Raw genomic sequence first — 19,460 nt, 5'->3', positions numbered from 1 at the left:
CAAGATCGAAAGAAACCTTCAGAATCTTTTTACCCATCAGACACTTGCATCACCTCTACATCCCAGTAAGTGTTTTCTCCTTAAAATGGCAAGGGAATATATATATACACACACACACACACATATACACACATACATATATTCCTCCATTTCTCTTCCTTGATATATGTGAAAGAATTGGCTTTTTATTTCACTGCTGGATATTCAGTACCTAAATAAATGCCATGTATGTGTATATATGTGTATATATATACATATGTATGTGTGTATATGTGTGTGTGTATATATATATAGAGAGAGAGAGAGAGAAGAAGCCTATTCAATTCTTAATGCAGCTCTAAATGCGAACAAGCTCTTTCTTAGGCTGAGCAAAATTCAACAATTTCCATCCTTTGGCACAGATTATAAGCCTGAATATTTTTCATATGAAAGGCTTTTTAATGTTTTAAGAGAGTTGAATATTTTAAGAGAGACAAGCTTTCCTATCCCTAACTTCCTTCTCTTTTCCAAACCAAACAATCAGAGTTTCTTCAATCATTGTGCCCAGGACATACTTAAAAGACCACTTGTCAGTGTGTCAATATTCCTCTCCAAGTAGGACCTGGTCTGACCGGAATACTTCAGAGGTGATCTGACTAGTACATAATATAGCAGGATTACCAATCCCTTTGTTTTACTTATTCATTAAAAATACAATTATTGATTATGATGTACATGGCATTTGCTTAGGCACTGGATATCAGCAATGAATTAAAAAGCCAATTCCTGACCTCATAGACCTTGTATTTTAGTGAAGGCAAACATATAATAATTAAAATAAATAAGAAATTGGCCAGGTACAGTGGCTTATGCCTGTAATCCCAGCACTTTGGAAGTCCAAGGTAGGTGGATCGCCTGAGGTCAGGAGTTTGAGAATGGCCTGGCCAACAAGGTGAAAGCCCATCTGTACTAAAAATACAAAAAAAACAAATTAGCCAGGCCTGGTGGTGCACGCTTGTAATTCCAGCTACTCCAGAGGCTGAGGCAGGAGAATCGCTTGAGCCCCAGAGGCAGAGGTTGCAGTGAGGCAAGATGGTGTCACTGCACTCCAGCCTGCGTGAGAGAGAGACTCCGTCTCAAAAAATAATAATTATTATAATAAATATATACATTATAGGATACATGAATAGGAAATAAGCTTTACAGGAAAAAATGCAGCAAAGAGGCTCTAGTTTGGGGAAGGAGGATGCTGAATGACTTGTGTTAGCCTCTCAAGATGCATTCCTTGTCCTTCTCTGTCTTGCTCTGTCCCAGGAGGTTAGTCTATGGATTCTGTCAGTGGAATCCCTTGCCCTCTGACTTCCAGCCCTTTAATTTAGGAATACCTTAAAAGACTTAATTAAACATGTCCTATGATCAACAATCTTATTTTTAAGACTTTAGCCTAAGAACACAATCAAAGAGGTACATACAAATAAACATGAATAGGGATGTTCATGGCACCATTACAATTACAAAAAAGTCATAACCAGGTTGAACGTCCAACAGTAGGTTAAATAAATTATGGTAGAACATGAGATGGAATATCATGCAGCTATTAAACATCTTGTTGTAAAATAATGTATATTGACATGTGAAAATGTTCATGATACATTGCTAAGTGAGAAGAAGAGAAAAGAGTGATGATGATGAGTATCAGGTGATATAACTAGGACTCTCAGGCTTTTGTTTCTATTGCAACTATACATTTTGACGATATCAAGGATGCCTTTTAAAAGTTAGAAAATACTCTTTGCAAATTCCTAATGATTTCTTCCGCATTCTTTTTTTTTTCTGGGATTTTAAAAAGTTTTACTTTAAGTTCTGGGATATATGTGCAGTGCATTCGTGTTTACACGAGCAACTTCCTTAGCAAGATTTTCTTTTCAGAGAACAATGATAAATTCAGCTGTAGTGGAATTCCCATAAATTCCAAATTAGTCATGTTTATATGAATGCAGATTTATTATAATCCAGAATGAAATGATTAAGAACAGAATATCCTCTTTTCCCCACAAAAAGACCACAAATGTATCAAATTATCTATGAAAACATAATCTTCTTTGATCTCATATGAATTTCTATTATTTGTCATGGAGTAAGGCCTTACTCAGTATTTGCTCATGTATTATTTAATTAAAATGACTCATGAAACAAGTGTGTCACTATGCTGGCTTGCCTATTGTCCATATTCACATACTTGAGGGTATCCTTATTCCTGCCTGGAAAAGGCATATGCTGCCTTGGGCACTGTTCCAGTTAATCTCTTCAAACGGTGTATTAATGAGCATTCGTGAATGTAATTAAGTAGCAAATGGACTTCAAACAGCAGTAGGGAAACAATCTTGAATTCTTCACTCGGAAACTACTTCAAATGTTATGTTCAAATAAAAAGAGGATCTTCGCTACCTACTTCATCCTGTCTGCTCAGGGAAGGCTAGACATCTGTCCTGTTCCTATTTGCATAGGTGAAGATATTTGGTTTAAAATCCACATTCTATACATTTCCTCTCCCCATCTCATCTCACTTTCATCTTCTTGCCCAGCAGGAGAGAGTTAACTCAGCCAGAAACGTGGGTAAATACTGGAAACTTACTCAGATGCAGAAGGGACTGTGGCTCAGGATGTTATAATGTTCAGAAAGCTGGGAACGTGTTGGCTTGAGTTAATGCCAGCTTCCTTGTTTACTGTTGAAGTGTGCTTAAAAGATAAGTCTTTGGAGTGTACATGTGTGCAACCTGAGAGAGAGAGAGCGAGAGAGCACAGAGGGAGGAGAGGGAAAGGAGAGGGAGGAGAGATGGGAAAAGGGAGAGAGGGAGGAGAGAGAGGGAGCAGGGAGGGTGGAGAGAGAGAAAGAGGGAGAGAAGGGTGAGAGAAGGAGAGAGGGATGAGAGGGAAAGAGGGATAGATGGAGGAGAGAGAGAGAGGAAGAGAGGGAGGAGAGAGGGAGGAGAGAGGGAAAGAGGAATAAACAGAGGAGAGAGACAGGGAAAGAGGGAGAGAGGGATGAGAGCGGGAGAGAGAAATGAGAGAGGGAGAGAGGGATAAGAGAGGGAGAGAGGAAGGGAGAGAGGGAGGAGAGAGGGAAAGAAGGAGAGGAGGACAGAGAGAGGGAGAGAGGGTGGAGAGGGAGGAAAGGTGGAGAGGGAGGAAAGGTGGAGAGAGGGAGGAGAGAGAGAGGAAGAGAGGAAGGAGGGAGAGAGGGAGGAGAGGGAGAAAGAGGGAGAAAGGGATGAGAGAGTGAGAGAGGCAGGGAGAGAGGGAGAGATAGAGAGGGAGAAATGGAAAGACAGAAGAGGGAGGAGGGAGGAGGGAGAGAGGGAGAGGTGTAGTGGCTCAGGCTTGTAATCCCAGCACTTTGGGAAGTTGAGGCAAGAGGACTGCTTAAGCCAAGGAGTTCAAGACCAATCTAGGCAATGTAACGAGACCCCTGTCTATATAAAATGTTTTAAAATGTGTGTGATGGATGTAGTTCCAGCTACTTGGGAGACTGAGATGGGAGAGTCGCTTGGGCCCAGGAGCTTGAGGCTGCAGTGAGCTGTGATCACACCACTGCTCTCTAGCCTGTGTGACAGAGTGGGACACTATCTTAAAAAATAAATAAATAAATAAAGCCAGGGGGTTGGGGGGAGGAGGTTTGGGGAAAAGACCATTATGATACATATGGTCAACTTTTGCAAGATTCTGAAATTCTACTGGATGATTTTGATTACAAAGAATGGTTAATCTTAATTGTGTATATAGCCCTGTTATCGGTGGAGAACCCGTATCCATCCGGGTCTGCAGCAACCTCAATTCTTGACTCCTCAGGAGAAACAATTTGAGGGGCAGAAGGAGAGACCGAGACGAGCTTTAGAACAGGCGTGAAAGTTTATTCAAAAGCTTTAGAGCAGGAAGGAAAGGAAGGAAAGTACACTTGACAGAGAGCCAAGCGGGCAATTTGAAAGACCAGCATGGTTTGAACTTTTGACTTGGGGTTTTATACCTTGGCAGGCTTCCGAGGTCTTGCATTGGTTCTCCTGCTCATCCAACGCTGAGATCTGATCCAGAAGCTGCCGATCACGTTTCAGGTGTTTTCTATCTGTTAAGAGACTGTCTTTCCCTGGTGCCAGCTGTGACCAATTATTACTGTAGGGAAACAGTTAACAACTGCCTCACCATCACAGGGTGGTTGCCCCACACACCTGGTGTATGTGTAGTGGGGGAGCCCTCTCCTGTCCTGCTCATACCCGACTATAGCACAAGATATTGTTTAGACTATTACTATTCTAATATTACCAATTCTAACTTTAAAAATGAATACATTTCTACCACCTCTTAAAGGAAAGATTCACTGGCTAATCTCAGATAAATATATTCTTTTTTTTTTTTTTCTTTTTGAGATGGGGTCTTGCTCTGTCACTCAGGCTGGAGTGCAGTGGCGTGATCACGGCTCACTGCAAACTCCGCCTCCTGGGTTCAAGCCATTCTCCTGCCTCAGCCTCCTGGGTAGCTGGGATTATAGGCGTACATCACCATGCCCAGCTAATTTTTGTATTTTCAGTAGAGATGGGGTTTCACCATGTTGGCCAGGCTGGTCTCAAACTCCTGACCTCGTGATCCGCCTGCCTCAGCCTCCCAAAGTGTTGGGATTACAGGTGTGAGCCACTGTGCCTGGCCAGATGAATATATTCTTGAGTAAACATTTACATGTTTAAATTAGTGTGTATGCAAGTGACTTCAGGGTCATGGTGACCATATTCTGTAAATCCACTGTATGGAACATAATTGTGAACAAATAATTATGGGCATAAGCATTCATAAATGTTAAAAAGCTAAAGCTGAGTTAAAAAATAATCTCCCTATTATCAATGGCACACTTTCTAAAGGCAAAATTTTTAAAAATGAAAAACCCAAGAAATTATAAAGAAAATTTAACCCTCCCAAATCCCATAACCTAAAAATAACAACTAATACTACTATTTTGGTGTTTCTTTTTAGTCTGTTTTATATTTTATTTGACATTATTAATATTTATTTACATATTTTGATGCCTTATATTTTTCCATATGATTAGAATCCTTGTAAATTGTAAATGTTATTTTAAATTATTGTATTACTTTTGCTTTTTTTTTTTTTTGAGGTAGAGTTTCGCTCTTGTTGCCCAGGCTGGAGTAAAATGGTGTGCTCTAGGCTCACTGCAACCTCTGCCTCTCAGGTTCAAGTGATTCTCCCGCCTTAGCCTCCCGAGTAGCTGGGATTACAGGTGCCTGCTACCATGCCCAGCTAATTTTTTTTTTTGTATTTTTAGTACAGACAGGATTTTACTATGTTGGCCAGGCTGGTCTTGAACTCCTGACCTCAGGTGATCTACTCACCTCAGCCTCCCAAAGTACTGGGATTACAGGTGTGAGCCACGATGCCTAGCCTGTATTACATTTTATCATATGAAAAAATTGTTGCCAATGGAAGTATTATGTAGCCACTTCACTAGTATTGACCATGAACATCTTTGGACATGTCCATAGATTAAAATAGAAGAAACTGGCCAGATGCAGTGACTTGTGCCTGCAATCCCAGCACTTTGGGACGCTGAGGCAAGCAGATCATGTGAGTCTAGTAGTCTGGCACCAACCTGGGCAACATGGCAAATCTCTGTCTCTACAAAAAATACAAAAATTAGCTGGGTATGGTGGCATGTGCCTGTAGTTTCAGTTACTTGGGAGGCTGAGGTAGAAGGATCACCTGAGCCTGGGAGTTCGAGGCTGGAGTGAGCCGTGATAGTGCACTGCAATCCAGCCTGGGTGACAGAGTGAGGCTCTGTCTCAAAATAAATCAAAATATTGCTTCTCGGCCTTTTGGCTAAGATCAAGTGTAAAATAAAATAAAATAACAGAAGAAACTAAGATATAGGGAGGCTAAATACCTTGTACAAGATGGTAAAGTGTAAACTAGTTTGTTTGGAAGCTATTTTTCAATATATAGAATAACAGATGCTAAAGATAAAAGAGGTCACCAAGTTCAACTTTTGCATTTTTTTCAGTGGAGGAAACTGAGACCCAGTGAGGTAAAGGTGACCTGTTCAAGGACTCAAAGAGTCTAATGACTGAAGGAATACTAGAGCCTCAGTCTTTGGGGTGTTATTTTACATATTTTTCTTCAAAGTGTAAATCACTACCTAACATTATCTTTGTTATTCATTGACTTACATATCAACACTCCCTTGCAAACACCCTCAGCTCCTTAGTCTCTAGCACCAGAGTTGTCTATACTTACCTTCTTCACTTCTCCCTGTGTTTCCACCTAAATCCATGTCAGTCAAGCTTTCAATCCTACTACCTCACTGGGTGTCCTTGTAAAGATCCTCAGTGACCCCCACATGGCCTACTCCAGTGGACAGAATGAGTTTTCATCTGTCTTGATTTTTTTTTTTTTTTTTTTTTTGAATCTATGTCTCATTCTGTCTCCCAGGCTGGAGTGCAGTGGCATGATCTTGGCTCACTGCGGCCTCTGCTTCCCAGGCAATTCTCACACTCAGCCTCCCAAGTAGCTAGGATTACAGGTGTATACCACCACGCCCAGCTAATTTTTGTATTTTTAGTAGAGATGGTTTCACCATGTTTCCCAGGCTAGTCTTGAAATCCTGACCTCAAGTGATCTGCCCACGTTGGCCTCCCAAAGCACTGGTTAACAGCAGCATTTGATGCAAAGGGTCACTTTCCCTTCTTACAGTACTGTCTTCACTTGGTTTCTACAATACTACTCTCTCGGTCTCTTCCTAACTGTTGGGTCCACTTACTATACCTCTAAACAGGGACGTATTTCCAGGTTCAATCCTTGACTATCTTTTTTTTTTTTTTTTTGAGACGGAGTTTCGCTCTGTCACCCAAGCTGGAGTGCACTGGCCAGATCTCAGCTCACTGCAAGCTCCGCCTCCCGGGTTCACGCCATTCTCCTGCCTCAGCCTCCCGAGTAGCTGGGACTACAGACGCCCGCCACCTCGCCCGGCTAGTTTTTTTTGTATTTTTTAGTAGAGACGGGGTTTCACCGTGTTAGCCAGGATGGTCTCGATCTCCTGACCTTGTGATCCGCCCGCCTCGGCCTCCCAAAGTGCTGGGATTACAGGCTTGAGCCACCGCGCCCGGCCGACTATCTTTTTATATCAGTAATCATCAGCCCCATCAGCCCCAATGCCTACTTTCTACAAGAAGTAATTTTTCAATACAAAAATTAGCTGGGTGTGGTAGCATGCACCTGTCATCCCAGCTACTAGGGAGGCTGAGGCAGGAGAATTGCTTGAACTGGGGAGGCGGAGGTTGCAGTGAGCCAAGATTGCACCATTACACTCCAGCCTGGGAGACAGAGCAAGACCCCGTCTAAAAAAAAGTATTTTTTTTTCATGCTGCCTTTAAAGGGGCTTGCCATCTACAGTTACACAGGTGGTAGATGGGGGCAAATTCTAGGTGCACTCTGTTGCCTAGTCATGCACTCTGGCAGGGGGCTACATCAACCCCAAAGAAGGGGTGCCTTTTCCTAATTCCTCCACTCGAGGGGGCCTCTTTTTCTTATTTGTACAGAGGCAGCTTATATGCTAGCAGCAGTTCTGTTCTGTACTATCAAGTGAAATTCATACAGAATATAGCCTACCTACACGCGTAATTTTAAAATAAATATAATGCCTAAACTGTAGCATCAAGCAGACATAAATATAACATAATTGATAATAAAAAATATGCAAATGCTCAAGCACTTCTACACTAGAAAACCTCACAAAGTAGTCATCTGCTTGAACCTGTAAACAGAGGCATGGATGTTGTCTCGGTGATTCAAGTGCAGCTTACAGCGTTGTCAATGCTGTTCTGAAATAGTGAAAACTGTTAGTAAAACTCTAAACAAAAGCAAGCATAGTCTTCCCTGAATTTACATGATAATTGTATTTTTGAAAAATGCAGTGTTAAGAGCAAAAAAATTATGTTAAAAATTATAAGATAATGATAAATAGGGTTTTCATCTATAATTGTATTTTTGAAAAATGCAGTGTTAAGAGAAAAAAAATTATGTTAAAAATTATAAGATAATGATAAATAGGTTTTTCACCTGAAATCCCTGCAATATAAGAAGTATAGGCCGGGCGCGGTGGCTCACGCCTGTAATCCCAGCACTTTGGGAGGCCGAGGCGGGCGGATCACAAGGTCAGGAGATCGAGACCATCCTGGCTAACATGGTGAAACCCCGTCTCTACTAAAAATACAAAAAATTAGCCGGGCGCAGTGGCGGGCCTCTGTAGTCCCAGCTACTCGGGAGGCTGAGGCAGGAGAATGGCGTGAACCCGGGAGGCGGAGCTTGCAGTGAGCCGAGATCGCGCCACTGCACCACTCCAGCCTGGGCGACAGAGCGAGACTCCGCCTCAAAAAAAAAAAAAAAAAAAAAGAAGTATAAGTATTAGCTATTGTTATCTTGTTTAACCCTGTTAATAATATTTAACCCATTTTTTAAATTATTTATTTATTTATTTTTGAGATAGAATTTCACTCACTCTGTCACCCAGGCTGGAGTACAGTGGTGTGATCTCAGCTCACTACAACCTCTGCCTCCTGGGCTCAAGCAATTCTCCTGCCTCAGCCTCCTGAGGAGCTGGGATTACAGGCATGCGTCACCACACTAGGCTAATTTTTGTAGAGACGGGGTTTCCCATGTTGTCCAGGCTGGTCTCGAACTCCTGACCTCAAGTGATCTGCCTGCCTCAGCTTCCTAAAGTGTTGGGATTCTAGGCATGTGCCATGCACCAGGCCAATTTAACCCATTTTATGATAAGAAAATTGACAACATCCAGTAGACCCTTTGGCAATAGAGAGCAATGGTTATCTACCCCAAACAGCCTACTAGTATTAGAACCCCTGATTCTCAGCATGGCATAGGGCCACCGGGACTGTAAGAATCCTTTTCCAGCCTCCATTGCAGCCAGTGTGGCCATGTGACCAGGTTCTAGTCAACGTGCTATAAGGAAAAGAATTGTGCAGCAACTTGCAGGAAATTTCCTTTAAAGATAGCTGATGCTTGCCCTTTTTTCCCTCCTTCCTCGATTTAACCCTTCAGCTCTGTATGTGGTAGTTAGAGCTCCATCTGGGATGACGAAAATGAGGGTCATAGCCTAAGAGGGCAGATCAAAAGCTAGGGGCAGTCAGGGTCTCTGAAGATTTCAAGGAGCAGAGCATTACCCCAGTATTGAACTATCCACCTTTGCAGAAGAGGTCAATACACTTTCTTTTTGTTAGACAGTTCTTGTGTTACTACAAAGAAATATCTGAGACTGGGTAATTTATAAGAAAAGATGTTTAATTGGCTCATGGTCCTGCAGGCTGTACAAAAAGCATAGCGCTGGCATCAGCTTCTGGGGAGGCCTCAGGAAGCTTCCAACCATGGCAGAAGGCAAAGGGGGCACAGGAGGGGGAGCAAGAGAGAGAGGACAGGGAGGTACCACACACTTTTAAACAACCAGATCTCGCGGGAACTCACTCAATATTATGAGAACAGCATCAAGCCATAAAGGATCTGCCCTCATGACCCAAACACCTCTCACTAAGCCCCATCTCCAACATTGGGGATTACATTTCAACATAAGATTTAGGGGGACAAATACCCAAACTGTATGATTCAACTGGTTTAAGCCATCATTAATTTGGGTCTTTGCTAATCATAGCTGAGCATAATCCCAACCTAAATACTCTCTATAAATTATAGTTCCTTTCCTCAATCCTAACTAAATCTCCTTCTGTAAATAACAGCTCCATCTCTCATCTTAATCTTTTTGCTTTAATTTGCCTTAAAATCTACCAGCCTATCCTGTTTACTTCAGTAAGATTTTAATATACTGATAAATAATAGGTTCTTTCTAAGAGTTAGTCACCATGCTTATGAACTTCTAACTCTTAAAATATTGACTATATAATGTTTTTATAAGACAGGTTTTCTTACCTTGAGTCACACACTTCTCAATTGATTTTTCTAGTATTGTGTATTTTATTAGATCAATTTGTGATATAATTCCTTTGCTCTTATTTCAGCCACCCATGAAACAGAAGAGATAGAAATGGAAGGCCAGGCATGGTGGCTCATGCATGTAATCCTAGCACTTTGGGAAGCAGAGGTAGGCGGATCACCTGAGGTCAGGAGTTCGAGACCAGCCTAGCCAACATGGTGAAACCCCATCTCTATTAAAAATACAAAAATTAGCTGGGCGTGGTGGTGCATGCCCATAATCCCAGCTACTCAAGAGGCTGAGGCAGGAGAATTGCTTGAACCCAGGAGGCGAAGGTTGCAGTGAGCCGAGATCACACCACTGCACTCCAGCCTAGGCAACAAAGCGAGACTGTCTCAAAAAAAAAAAAAAAAAAGAATAGAATAGAATAGAAATGGAAAGAGAAAAGGAAACTGGAAAAGAAGAAGAAGAATAGCCCTTCCTCACAATTTACACATTAAAATAGTATCACATAATAAAGCTTGACTAAAATTTTTTTATTTACTTGGAATACTAGTATACTGAAACAATTGTAGGGTGTCCAGAAAAAAATTAAAATTCTTTCCCTCTATATTTTTTCTTTTGTATTAGTTTTTATTAAAAACATCAATTTAAAGGGGAGTTATAGTTTGCTTCCATCTATCCTTCATTTCTGAATAATTCTGTCTAAGAGTACAAGGTGGAGCTGAGCAAAGTGGGAATGGGGAGGTCAGAGTGCTCTGGAGCGGTGGCCCAGTTCAGGCTGTTAGAGTCAAGCAAGGCTGTCTTGCCGGGTTGGGTGGGAGGGGGGATGGCAGTGGGGATGGAAGTTTGACTACATGGAGGGGATTGATCAGATAAGTAAACAAATTGAGGATGAATGGAGACAGTTTTCTAACTGTTAGGGAAGGGACTACAAATATGGAAACAAAAAACTAAAATAAGCTATGTGGTGTTGAACTGGAATTTTCAATAGAGATATTGAAACAAGTATGGATATGGTCGCATATGCATGCATGTATGTATGTATACACACGCATACATTCTCTAGTTTTGTCCAGTGAGAGAGCCTGGAAGCACCAACATCCCCCGACCAAGGAGCATGCCTATTGCCTAGACCAATCTTTAGTTTCCTAAATGCTATTCTCCACTAAAAAAAAGCAGGGCTTTTTGGAGAATTGACTGATTCCAGGGTTGGGACAGGGAACATCTTATTGGGACAGAAAATAAGGAAATGCTCAAAGAATGATGACGAATGTCAAAAGAACACAGAAGAAGCTTAATGGGGGCTCCCCCTGTCCAAATATGTGACAACTAAGGCAGAGAAATAACAATAGTAACAGATTATAAATTCATGTAATAAAATAAAAATTAATGAGTCCTTAAAATAAACAGCATCAAAATAAATAACCATGACATGATTAACCCACTAAATAAAATAGAATCTGTGAGTCCATACTGACATAAATAAGTGGGAAAAGGAGAAAGCTTTTCTTACAGTGGAATGCCAACTGATGAATGGAGAAGAAATGATGGAGTCAGAAAATCACCGTTTGGCAGCCAGCAAAAGTAACTGATTTAGCCCAGAAACATAGTGGATGCTAATATGCAGTAGGTGAAAGTTTGAGGAGGAATGAGCTAACTACATAGCCTCAAAGTACCTTCACAAAATGCTTCTTAGTAATACAATTTTAAAAGGTAACTTTGTAATGAAGAAACCTGGCAGATAGTTCCCTAATCAAGAAGTTAAGGCTAATAGCACAAGTAAAGGAGCCAACAGAAATATAGGCTATCTAATAAGATGCAACAATAAGAACACAGCACTGCTTCAATCACATCCCTGCCAAAAAAAAATGTATAACCTGAATGTAATCATGCGGAAAGATCAAATAAACTCAAATTGAGAGATGTCTGACAAAATAGCCTGTAATCTTCAAAAGTGTCAAAGTAATGAAAGTCAGAAAAGATCTGGTTGAATGGAACTAAAGAGATAAGATAACTAAATGTAATGACTGATCCTGAATTGGATACTTTTGCTATAAAGGACATTAATGGGATAACACAGAACTTGAATGAGATCCGTGGATTAAATGGTAGTAATGTATTATTGTTAATATTCCCAATTTTAATTTTGTGTAGTGCTTATAAAGGAAAATTTCCTTGTGTCTTAGTCCATTTGTGCTGCTATAACAAAATACCAAAGACTGGGTAATTTATGAACAACAGAAGTTTATTTCTCATGGTTTTGGAGGCTGGAAAGTTCAAGATCAAGATGCCAGCAGGATTGGTGTCCACCGAGAGCTGCTCTCTGTTTCCAAGATGGCACCCTATCACCGCATCCTCTAGAGGGAAGGAATACTGTGTCCTCACATGGAAAAAGGGATGGAAAAGCAAGAAAGTGCTCCCTTCAGCCTTGAGCCTTTTTCCAAGGGTGCTAATCCCATTCATGAGAGTGGAATCCTCATGAATTAATCACTTTCCAAAGGCCACATCTCTTAAAACTGTTGCATTGAGGGTTAATTTCAACATGAATTTTGGAGAGGACATCATTGTTTAAACCATAGCACCTTCTTTGTAGGAAATATACACCAAAGTATTTGGGTGTCATGAAGCATTATGTTGGCAACTTACTCTCAAATAGTTCAGGAAAAATAACCTTTTGTACTATGTCTGCAGCATTTCTTTAAGTACCTTCCCTTTCATGTAAGTAATTAAATGGTCAGGAAAGCATATGCAATTAACTTATTATAGGTAGAGGACAAAAAAGTCAACGTATCTGATTATCATTAGTGAGGTTTTCATTCTCTGAAAGTATCATGGACATCTAAATTGAGACTAGAAAGAGCAGTGATATGCTCAACAAAGGTAGCATCTTCGGTTGACCTCCTTATTTGGAAGAAGAGAAACAAGCATTAAGACTGCAGTTTCAAGGTGACATGGTTTGGCTGTGTCCCCACCCAAATCTCATCTCAATTGTAGCTTCCATAATCCCCGTGTGTCCTGGGAGGGACCTGGTGGGAGGTAATTGAACCATGGGGCGGTTTATTCCCTTGCTGTTCTTGTGATAGTGAATAAGTCTCACAAGATCTGATGGTTTTATAAAGGTGAGTTCCCCTGCACATGCTCTCTTGCCTGCCTCCATGTAAGACATGACTTTGCTCCTCATTTGCCTTCCACCATGACTGTGAGGCCTCCCCAGCCATGTGAACCTGTGAGTCCATTAAGCCTCTTTCCTTTATAAATTACCCAGATTTGGGTATGTCTTTATTAGCAGCGTGAGAACAGACTAATACACAAGGTTTTCTTGCTTTTCTCACCTATAACTCCATTCTATAGCATGCCTATAGGATAATCTAGATCACAGTTGTGTTGGATCATCATTTTGTTCAATTTGTTTATACATTCACTCAATGTTGGCAGAGTGAAATACTAACACGGATGGCACCCAATGTGTGAAGGGTTCAGGCCAAGCAGTGCAGGCGGAATTCTACAAGCAGAAGGGTCAGCAGCAGGATTGGCATTTCATGGACACACATGTGTGGGCTCAGAATGGCTAGACACTCCAAAGGTTGTGCTCCAGAACAGAAATCTTGCCAGCTCCTTCCTCCTGAGAAGAGCCTTGCATGAGGAGGGAAAACGATCTGAGCTCAGAGGAATTGCACACCAGTGCTGGGAATGCCAGTTGTACAGGACTGTTAGCATTTGGAACCCCTGTAGAGGGAAGAGGGAGCCACCAAGCCTAGCCAGCGTGTTGCCAAGCCATCCAGAGATAACCTCGGGGGTCATCCAACAGACACTCCTGTTTGTCCCACCACACTCAGTTCACATGTATCCATAAACAATTAGTGAACCTTTATGTACCTGGCACTTAAAGAACTCACAGTAAGATACCAAGTACATGTCCCAAATACTATAATAAAGAATGATCTGTAATAAGTACTACATGAGTAGTCCAAGTATGAATTACAGAGGAGTTTTTTAGGCCTTCTCGTATTTGACCCCCAGATTAAAATCCACCTCCTCAGAAAAGACTTCTCTGACTTCCAGAGGAAGGCCAAAACACTAAATACATTTGCTGGGTTACTGATTTCTTTTGAACATTTCATCACACAGCAGTGTCACTACAGTCATTTTGCTGCTGCTGTTTTCCCCCAGGGGTTTATCAGGTCAGCTCAGTTGAATATGAGTGTATTTCATACCCTAGGATACTCACCACTGTTTGTAGACTTTCCATTAAAAACAATCTGCTGTCTTCTCTGTTTTTACAAACTGGAGCTTTGCCTCTATCCTTGCCACTGACAGTGAAACCACTGCTGTGAACAGTCTGAAAACCTGTTTTCAGTTTTTTTGTTCATTTGTCATTTGGCAAATTGGTCTGTAGGCAAATTTGGGCAAATGAGGCTTCCCTGACTTAAGTTGGTTTAGATTTCCACTTAACCATTTCTCTATCTCCTAGGGAGTACTCTCAAACAGTTGTCGGTGTCAGTACATTTATTCAGTGTCAGCACATAGTGACGCTGAATAAATATTTGTGGAGTTAATAAATGAACATCCTGGGCAACATGGTGAAACTCGACATCTGCAAAAATAAAAAATAATATATATGCACACATATATATACATACATATGTGTATGTATATATCTATATATATACCCAAATACTATAATAAAGGATGGTCTATAATAAGTAGTACATTAGTAGTCCAAGTATTAATTATAGAGGAGTTTTTTAGGCCTTCTCATATTTGACAAGTATATAGTGTATGTGTGTGTATGTATATATATTAGCTGCGTGAGATGGTGCATGCCTGTAGTCACAGCTACTGGAGAGGCTGAGGTGGGAGGATCACTTGAACCCAGGAGAGTGAGGCTGCAGACAGGCACATCACACCACTGCTCTCCAACATGGGCGACAGAGCGAGACCCTGTCTCAACAATAATAAAATGAATGAATGAAAGGCTCAAGAAAGAAAGAATCGCTTTTACTGCTTTAAATATATTACTAATTTAATCCCTCCAAATGACGAGAAGTAGACAGTATAGTCAGCCCCACTTTACAAAGAAAGAACCCACAACCAGAAAGCCCATGGTCATTTAGCTAGGAAATGAAAGAGTGAGAATTTGAACTCGGGCAACAATAGTAATAAATGAAGAAACAACTTAATGTCCAACAAGTAGGGTGTAATATCTAAGTATATGATAGACACTATACAGTCATGAAAAATGCTGCTACTGGGCTCAGGCGTGGTGGCTCACCTCTGTAATTCCAGCACTTTGGGTGACTGAGGTGGGCAGATCACTTGAGCTCAGGAGTCCAAGATCATCTCGGGCAACATGGTGAAACCTCATCTCTACCAAAAATACAAAAAAATTAGCTGGGTGTGGTGGCACATGCCTGTGTTCCCAGCTACTGAGGATGCTGAGGTGGGAGGATCGCTTGAACCCAGGAGTCAGAGGTTGCAGTAAGCTGAGACTGTGCCACTGCACTCCGGCCTGGGCAATGGAAGGAGATCCTACCTAAAAAAAAAAAAAAAAAAAAAAATGCTACTGAAACATTCCTAAGAATGAGAAAATGTTTATGCTATAATGTTAAGTAAAAATAAGATACAAATTGTGCATTACAACTACATTAAAATACATACAAATTTATGTGCAGAGAAAAGATTTTTAAAATGTTAACAGTGGCATTTTAGCATTGGAATTACAGTTGATAAATACCCCAGGATAGAGAAAAGTGATAAATTAATACATCTTGATAACAGTATCAGTATGTAGTGGAAATAGAATGAGTGAAAATAGATGGTATAGATGGCATGTAAGAGGGCAAGTAAAAATATAAAAAGTAACCTAATTATTAGTATTTTTTTCTGAGTGTGGCAGAGACAAGGCTGTTCACATTGCCTTTTCTTCCTGGACAGACTACATTTCCTAGCTTTCCCTGGAGTCAGGTGAAGTCATGTGACTGTGTTCTAGCCAATAGAATGTGAAGACTAATTTGTGCTGCATTAGGCCTGACCCACAAAAGTCTCCTGTGGATGACCCTGTCTCTACGTTCTTGCCCCTTCTGTCTTGATGCAGATGAGCAAGGTGACCTGAGAAGCCATGTGGGGAAAGGAGACTTGGTCCTGGGTCGCCACATGGAGGAGAGTCACATGCTGAGCAGGAATACCCTTTTTGGAATTTGCATAAGTGAAAAATAAGTGTCTATTTGTAACACTGTAGAGACTTCAACTAAGATATTGAGCAATGTCCTCTACTAGTGTAAAAGAGAGAAAAGTAAGTAAACAATATATGTATAAAGCAATAAGCTGGATTACCACAGAAATACAAAAACATGTAAATATGCTCACCACTCTCAAATATCTTACAGTGAAGTTGGGGGGTATATACACAAATGAAGATGACAGTTCTCAGAGATGTAGCCAATAAGTGCCAAATTAATGACGCAGACAACACATGCTTCTAAATCAATCAGGATTCCCTTACCACAGGAAGAAAAGACATAAAAGGGGCCAGTTCCATGACAAGAGGGTTAGCTAGATTACACAGTAAAAGGAAACTGCCCGTTTCATTTCAAATTGCTGTGAGTAGGAATTGCAAGACCTAAAAAAAGTTTCAAAAGACACATTCATAGAACACAAAGCACTTGGTGAATTTAGTAATAGATAAAGTTACAGACTCCATACACTGCCTGCCTCCATAAAAGCAAATCATTCCTTTTTTTTTTTTAAGATGGAGTCTTGCTCTTGTCACTCAGGCTGGAGTGCAATGGCTCACTGCAGCCTCCGCCTCCCGGGTTCAAGCGATCCTCCTACCTCAGCCTCCCAAGTAGCTGGGATTACAGGCGCCCACCACCACCCTCAGCTAATTTTTGTATTTTTTAGTAGAGACAGGGTTTCACCATGTTGGCCAGGCTGGTCTTGAACTTCTGACCTCAGGTGATCCCCCTGCCTCAGCCTCCCAAAGTGTTGGGATGACAGGCGTGAGCCACCGTGCCCGGTCAACAATTCCACTTACAATGCTCTACTGTTCAGTTTATTCCATTCTTTTAAGTAAGAAGGGTGGACACCCTGATTCCCCTTGGGTTGTTTTTTTTTTTTGGCATACACACACACACACACACATATAAAATGTTTGAATTAGTGCAAATTTTTAAAGTCCAAATCTCTCAATTCAGTTATTCATTAATTTATTCATTCCAGAAATTTGCCATCATGTGCCAGGGAACTAATTATGTGCTAGTAAATGACTAGTAATAGCAACAAAGGAGTTAATGAATAAAAGACCTTTTTCTCTAAAGAGAGTGTAGTGTTGAAACAGGTGGGGTAGAGCCCATGTGACAGAACAACTAGTGACCTGGGGAAGTCAGAGAAAGCTTCAGATATGAATTGCCCATTTGAGCGGGCATGGAGATTAGATGAGGAGGCATTTTTCAGGCAAAGCAAACGGGGAGGGATTTCTAGGTGGTGAGAACATCTTGTGTGAGTATGAGTATGTGGAGTTGTGAGAAAAAGCATGGCCGGCGGTGCAAGGGCCAACTTTGCGGTTCGTGGGATGGAACGGAAAGAGATGAAAGAGTTTGTTTTAGGCTGCTAGTCATGGGTAACCAACAAAGGTTGGTGAGCATCCAACTAATATGTCCAGGTCTTCGGTTTGTTTTGAAGGAGAGGAGGCCAGATAGCTCTGGCAACAGGGTAATATATGAGGAAATAGAATAAGCTTTAATTTTAAAAATTGGATTAAATGGAGACATTTGAGGGGTGAAGGAGGTCGGGGGAGACTGTATGGCACAGGATACTATGGGGAAAATTCCATGAGGTTTTGTTTTGTTTCCTTTAGTGTTTTGAGAACAGTGAGGTCCTGTTTGTACTGATTAACTTTTAAGTGCTTATGTGGCAAACAGAAATCTTACTCCAGATTCACCACTGCCACCCTCTGGAATCACGGCAAAAAACAGAACAGTGTTTAAAGTCAGTATTGAATGCTGATAATCCACTTTGAGTGGTTTCCAGCCATTTCATCCACGGACTTCTTTTATTACCTAGTCTCCCCCACAGATTGAATCTACGACTTACAAAACTCGAAGACATCATTTATTTAAAATTTGTTCAATTTATTTAAAATGTATTAAATGGCCGGGTGTGGTGGCTCAAGCCTGTAATCTCAGCACTTTGGGAGGCCGAGACGGGTGGATCACGAGGTCAAGAGATCAAGACCATCCTGGCTAACACGGTGAAACCCCGTCTCTACTAAAAAATACAAAAAAAACTAGCCGGGCGAGGTGGCGGGCACCTGTAGTCCCAGCTACTTGAGAGGCTGAGGCAGGAGAATGGCGTAAACCCGGGAGGCGGAGCTTGCAGTGAGCTGAGATCCGGCCACTGCACTCCAGCCAGGGCGACAGAGCGAGACTCCGTCTCAAAAAAAAAAAAAAAAAAGTATTAAATTAGCCGGGTGTGGTGGCATGTGCCTATAATCCCAGCTATTTGGCAGGCTGAACCAGGAGAATCGCTTGAACCAGGAGACAGAGGTTGCAGTGAGCCGAGGTTGCACCACTGCACTCCAGCCTGGGTGACAGAGCGAGACTCCATCTCAAAACAAACAAATAAAGTTGCGAAAATGTTTTGGAATTATATAGAGGTGGTGGTTGCAATAACACTGTGAATGTACTACATGCCACTCAATTGTATACTTTGAAATGGTTAATAATGTGAATTTTATAATTAAAAGTTTTTTAAAAAATGCATAGTGAAAAGTCTCATCATTGTCTGCCCTCAGTGTAGTTCCCACTACATCCATAGGTAACCCGTGTTCTTAGTATCTTCAGAGCCCTCCAGTATATCTATGCACATACACAGAAATAGAGAGCTTATTATCCCCTGCCCTCTCTTTTTACACAGATGCAGCATATTTTGTAAGTTATTCTGTGCCTTGTCTTTCTCAGCAATTTATCTTGGAGATCTTTCTGTGGCCTTGACACTCTTGAACACTGCAGGTCACTTTGTTCCTCAATGTGGTTTGTCTGATATTTCCTGATTACTAGATTCAGGTTATGTGGCTTTGGTAAGAATACCACAGAATGCATCTTCTCTTTGTATCTTACCATGTGGCACCTGATTTTGATTTTCCAATTGCTAATGATCGTTGTTTGATCATTGGATTGTAATAAGATAGTGTCTACCAGTTACTATAGTGAAGAAGACTGGAATTAGCCAATGTTCGAAGGAATCCTGGTTCCTTTAGTGGGGAGCGCTTTCTAGAAACTAAAACCTGAGCATTAAGTATGCTCATTGGTATAGGTTGATTCCTTTGATTAGTGCCCTTGTAACAAATGTCCCTTCCTGCCCCTGTCCCCTCCCCTGCATTTCTTCTTCATTCCATTCAGGTTCTGACACGGTGCGCCAGGTCATTCTGCATGGACATCCTCCTCGCTTCCTTTAGGCTCTGACACTCCACAGCAGGCCACCC

At 41.3% G+C, this 19,460-nt stretch overlaps 1 long non-coding RNA gene across 2 annotated transcripts in view; it reads right to left on the bottom strand.

Moving 5' to 3' along the window:
• The window catches only part of LOC117089589, a 65,964-nt gene that overhangs the window by 39,914 nt on the left and 6,590 nt on the right, over window positions 1-19,460 (bottom strand). For both annotated transcript variants that reach the window (XR_004439664.1, XR_004439665.1), the window contains one exon: window positions 4,004-4,146. This is a non-coding gene — a long non-coding RNA (uncharacterized LOC117089589). The remainder of the gene's footprint in view (window positions 1-4,003; window positions 4,147-19,460) is intronic.

Source organism: Trachypithecus francoisi, unplaced genomic scaffold, assembly GCF_009764315.1.
Source record: "Trachypithecus francoisi isolate TF-2019V2 unplaced genomic scaffold, Tfra_2.0 Lachesis_group11, whole genome shotgun sequence".
NCBI lineage: Eukaryota > Metazoa > Chordata > Mammalia > Primates > Cercopithecidae > Trachypithecus > Trachypithecus francoisi.
The sequence above is the reverse complement of the archived record's forward strand: the minus strand, read 5'-3'. Positions and strand labels throughout refer to the sequence as shown.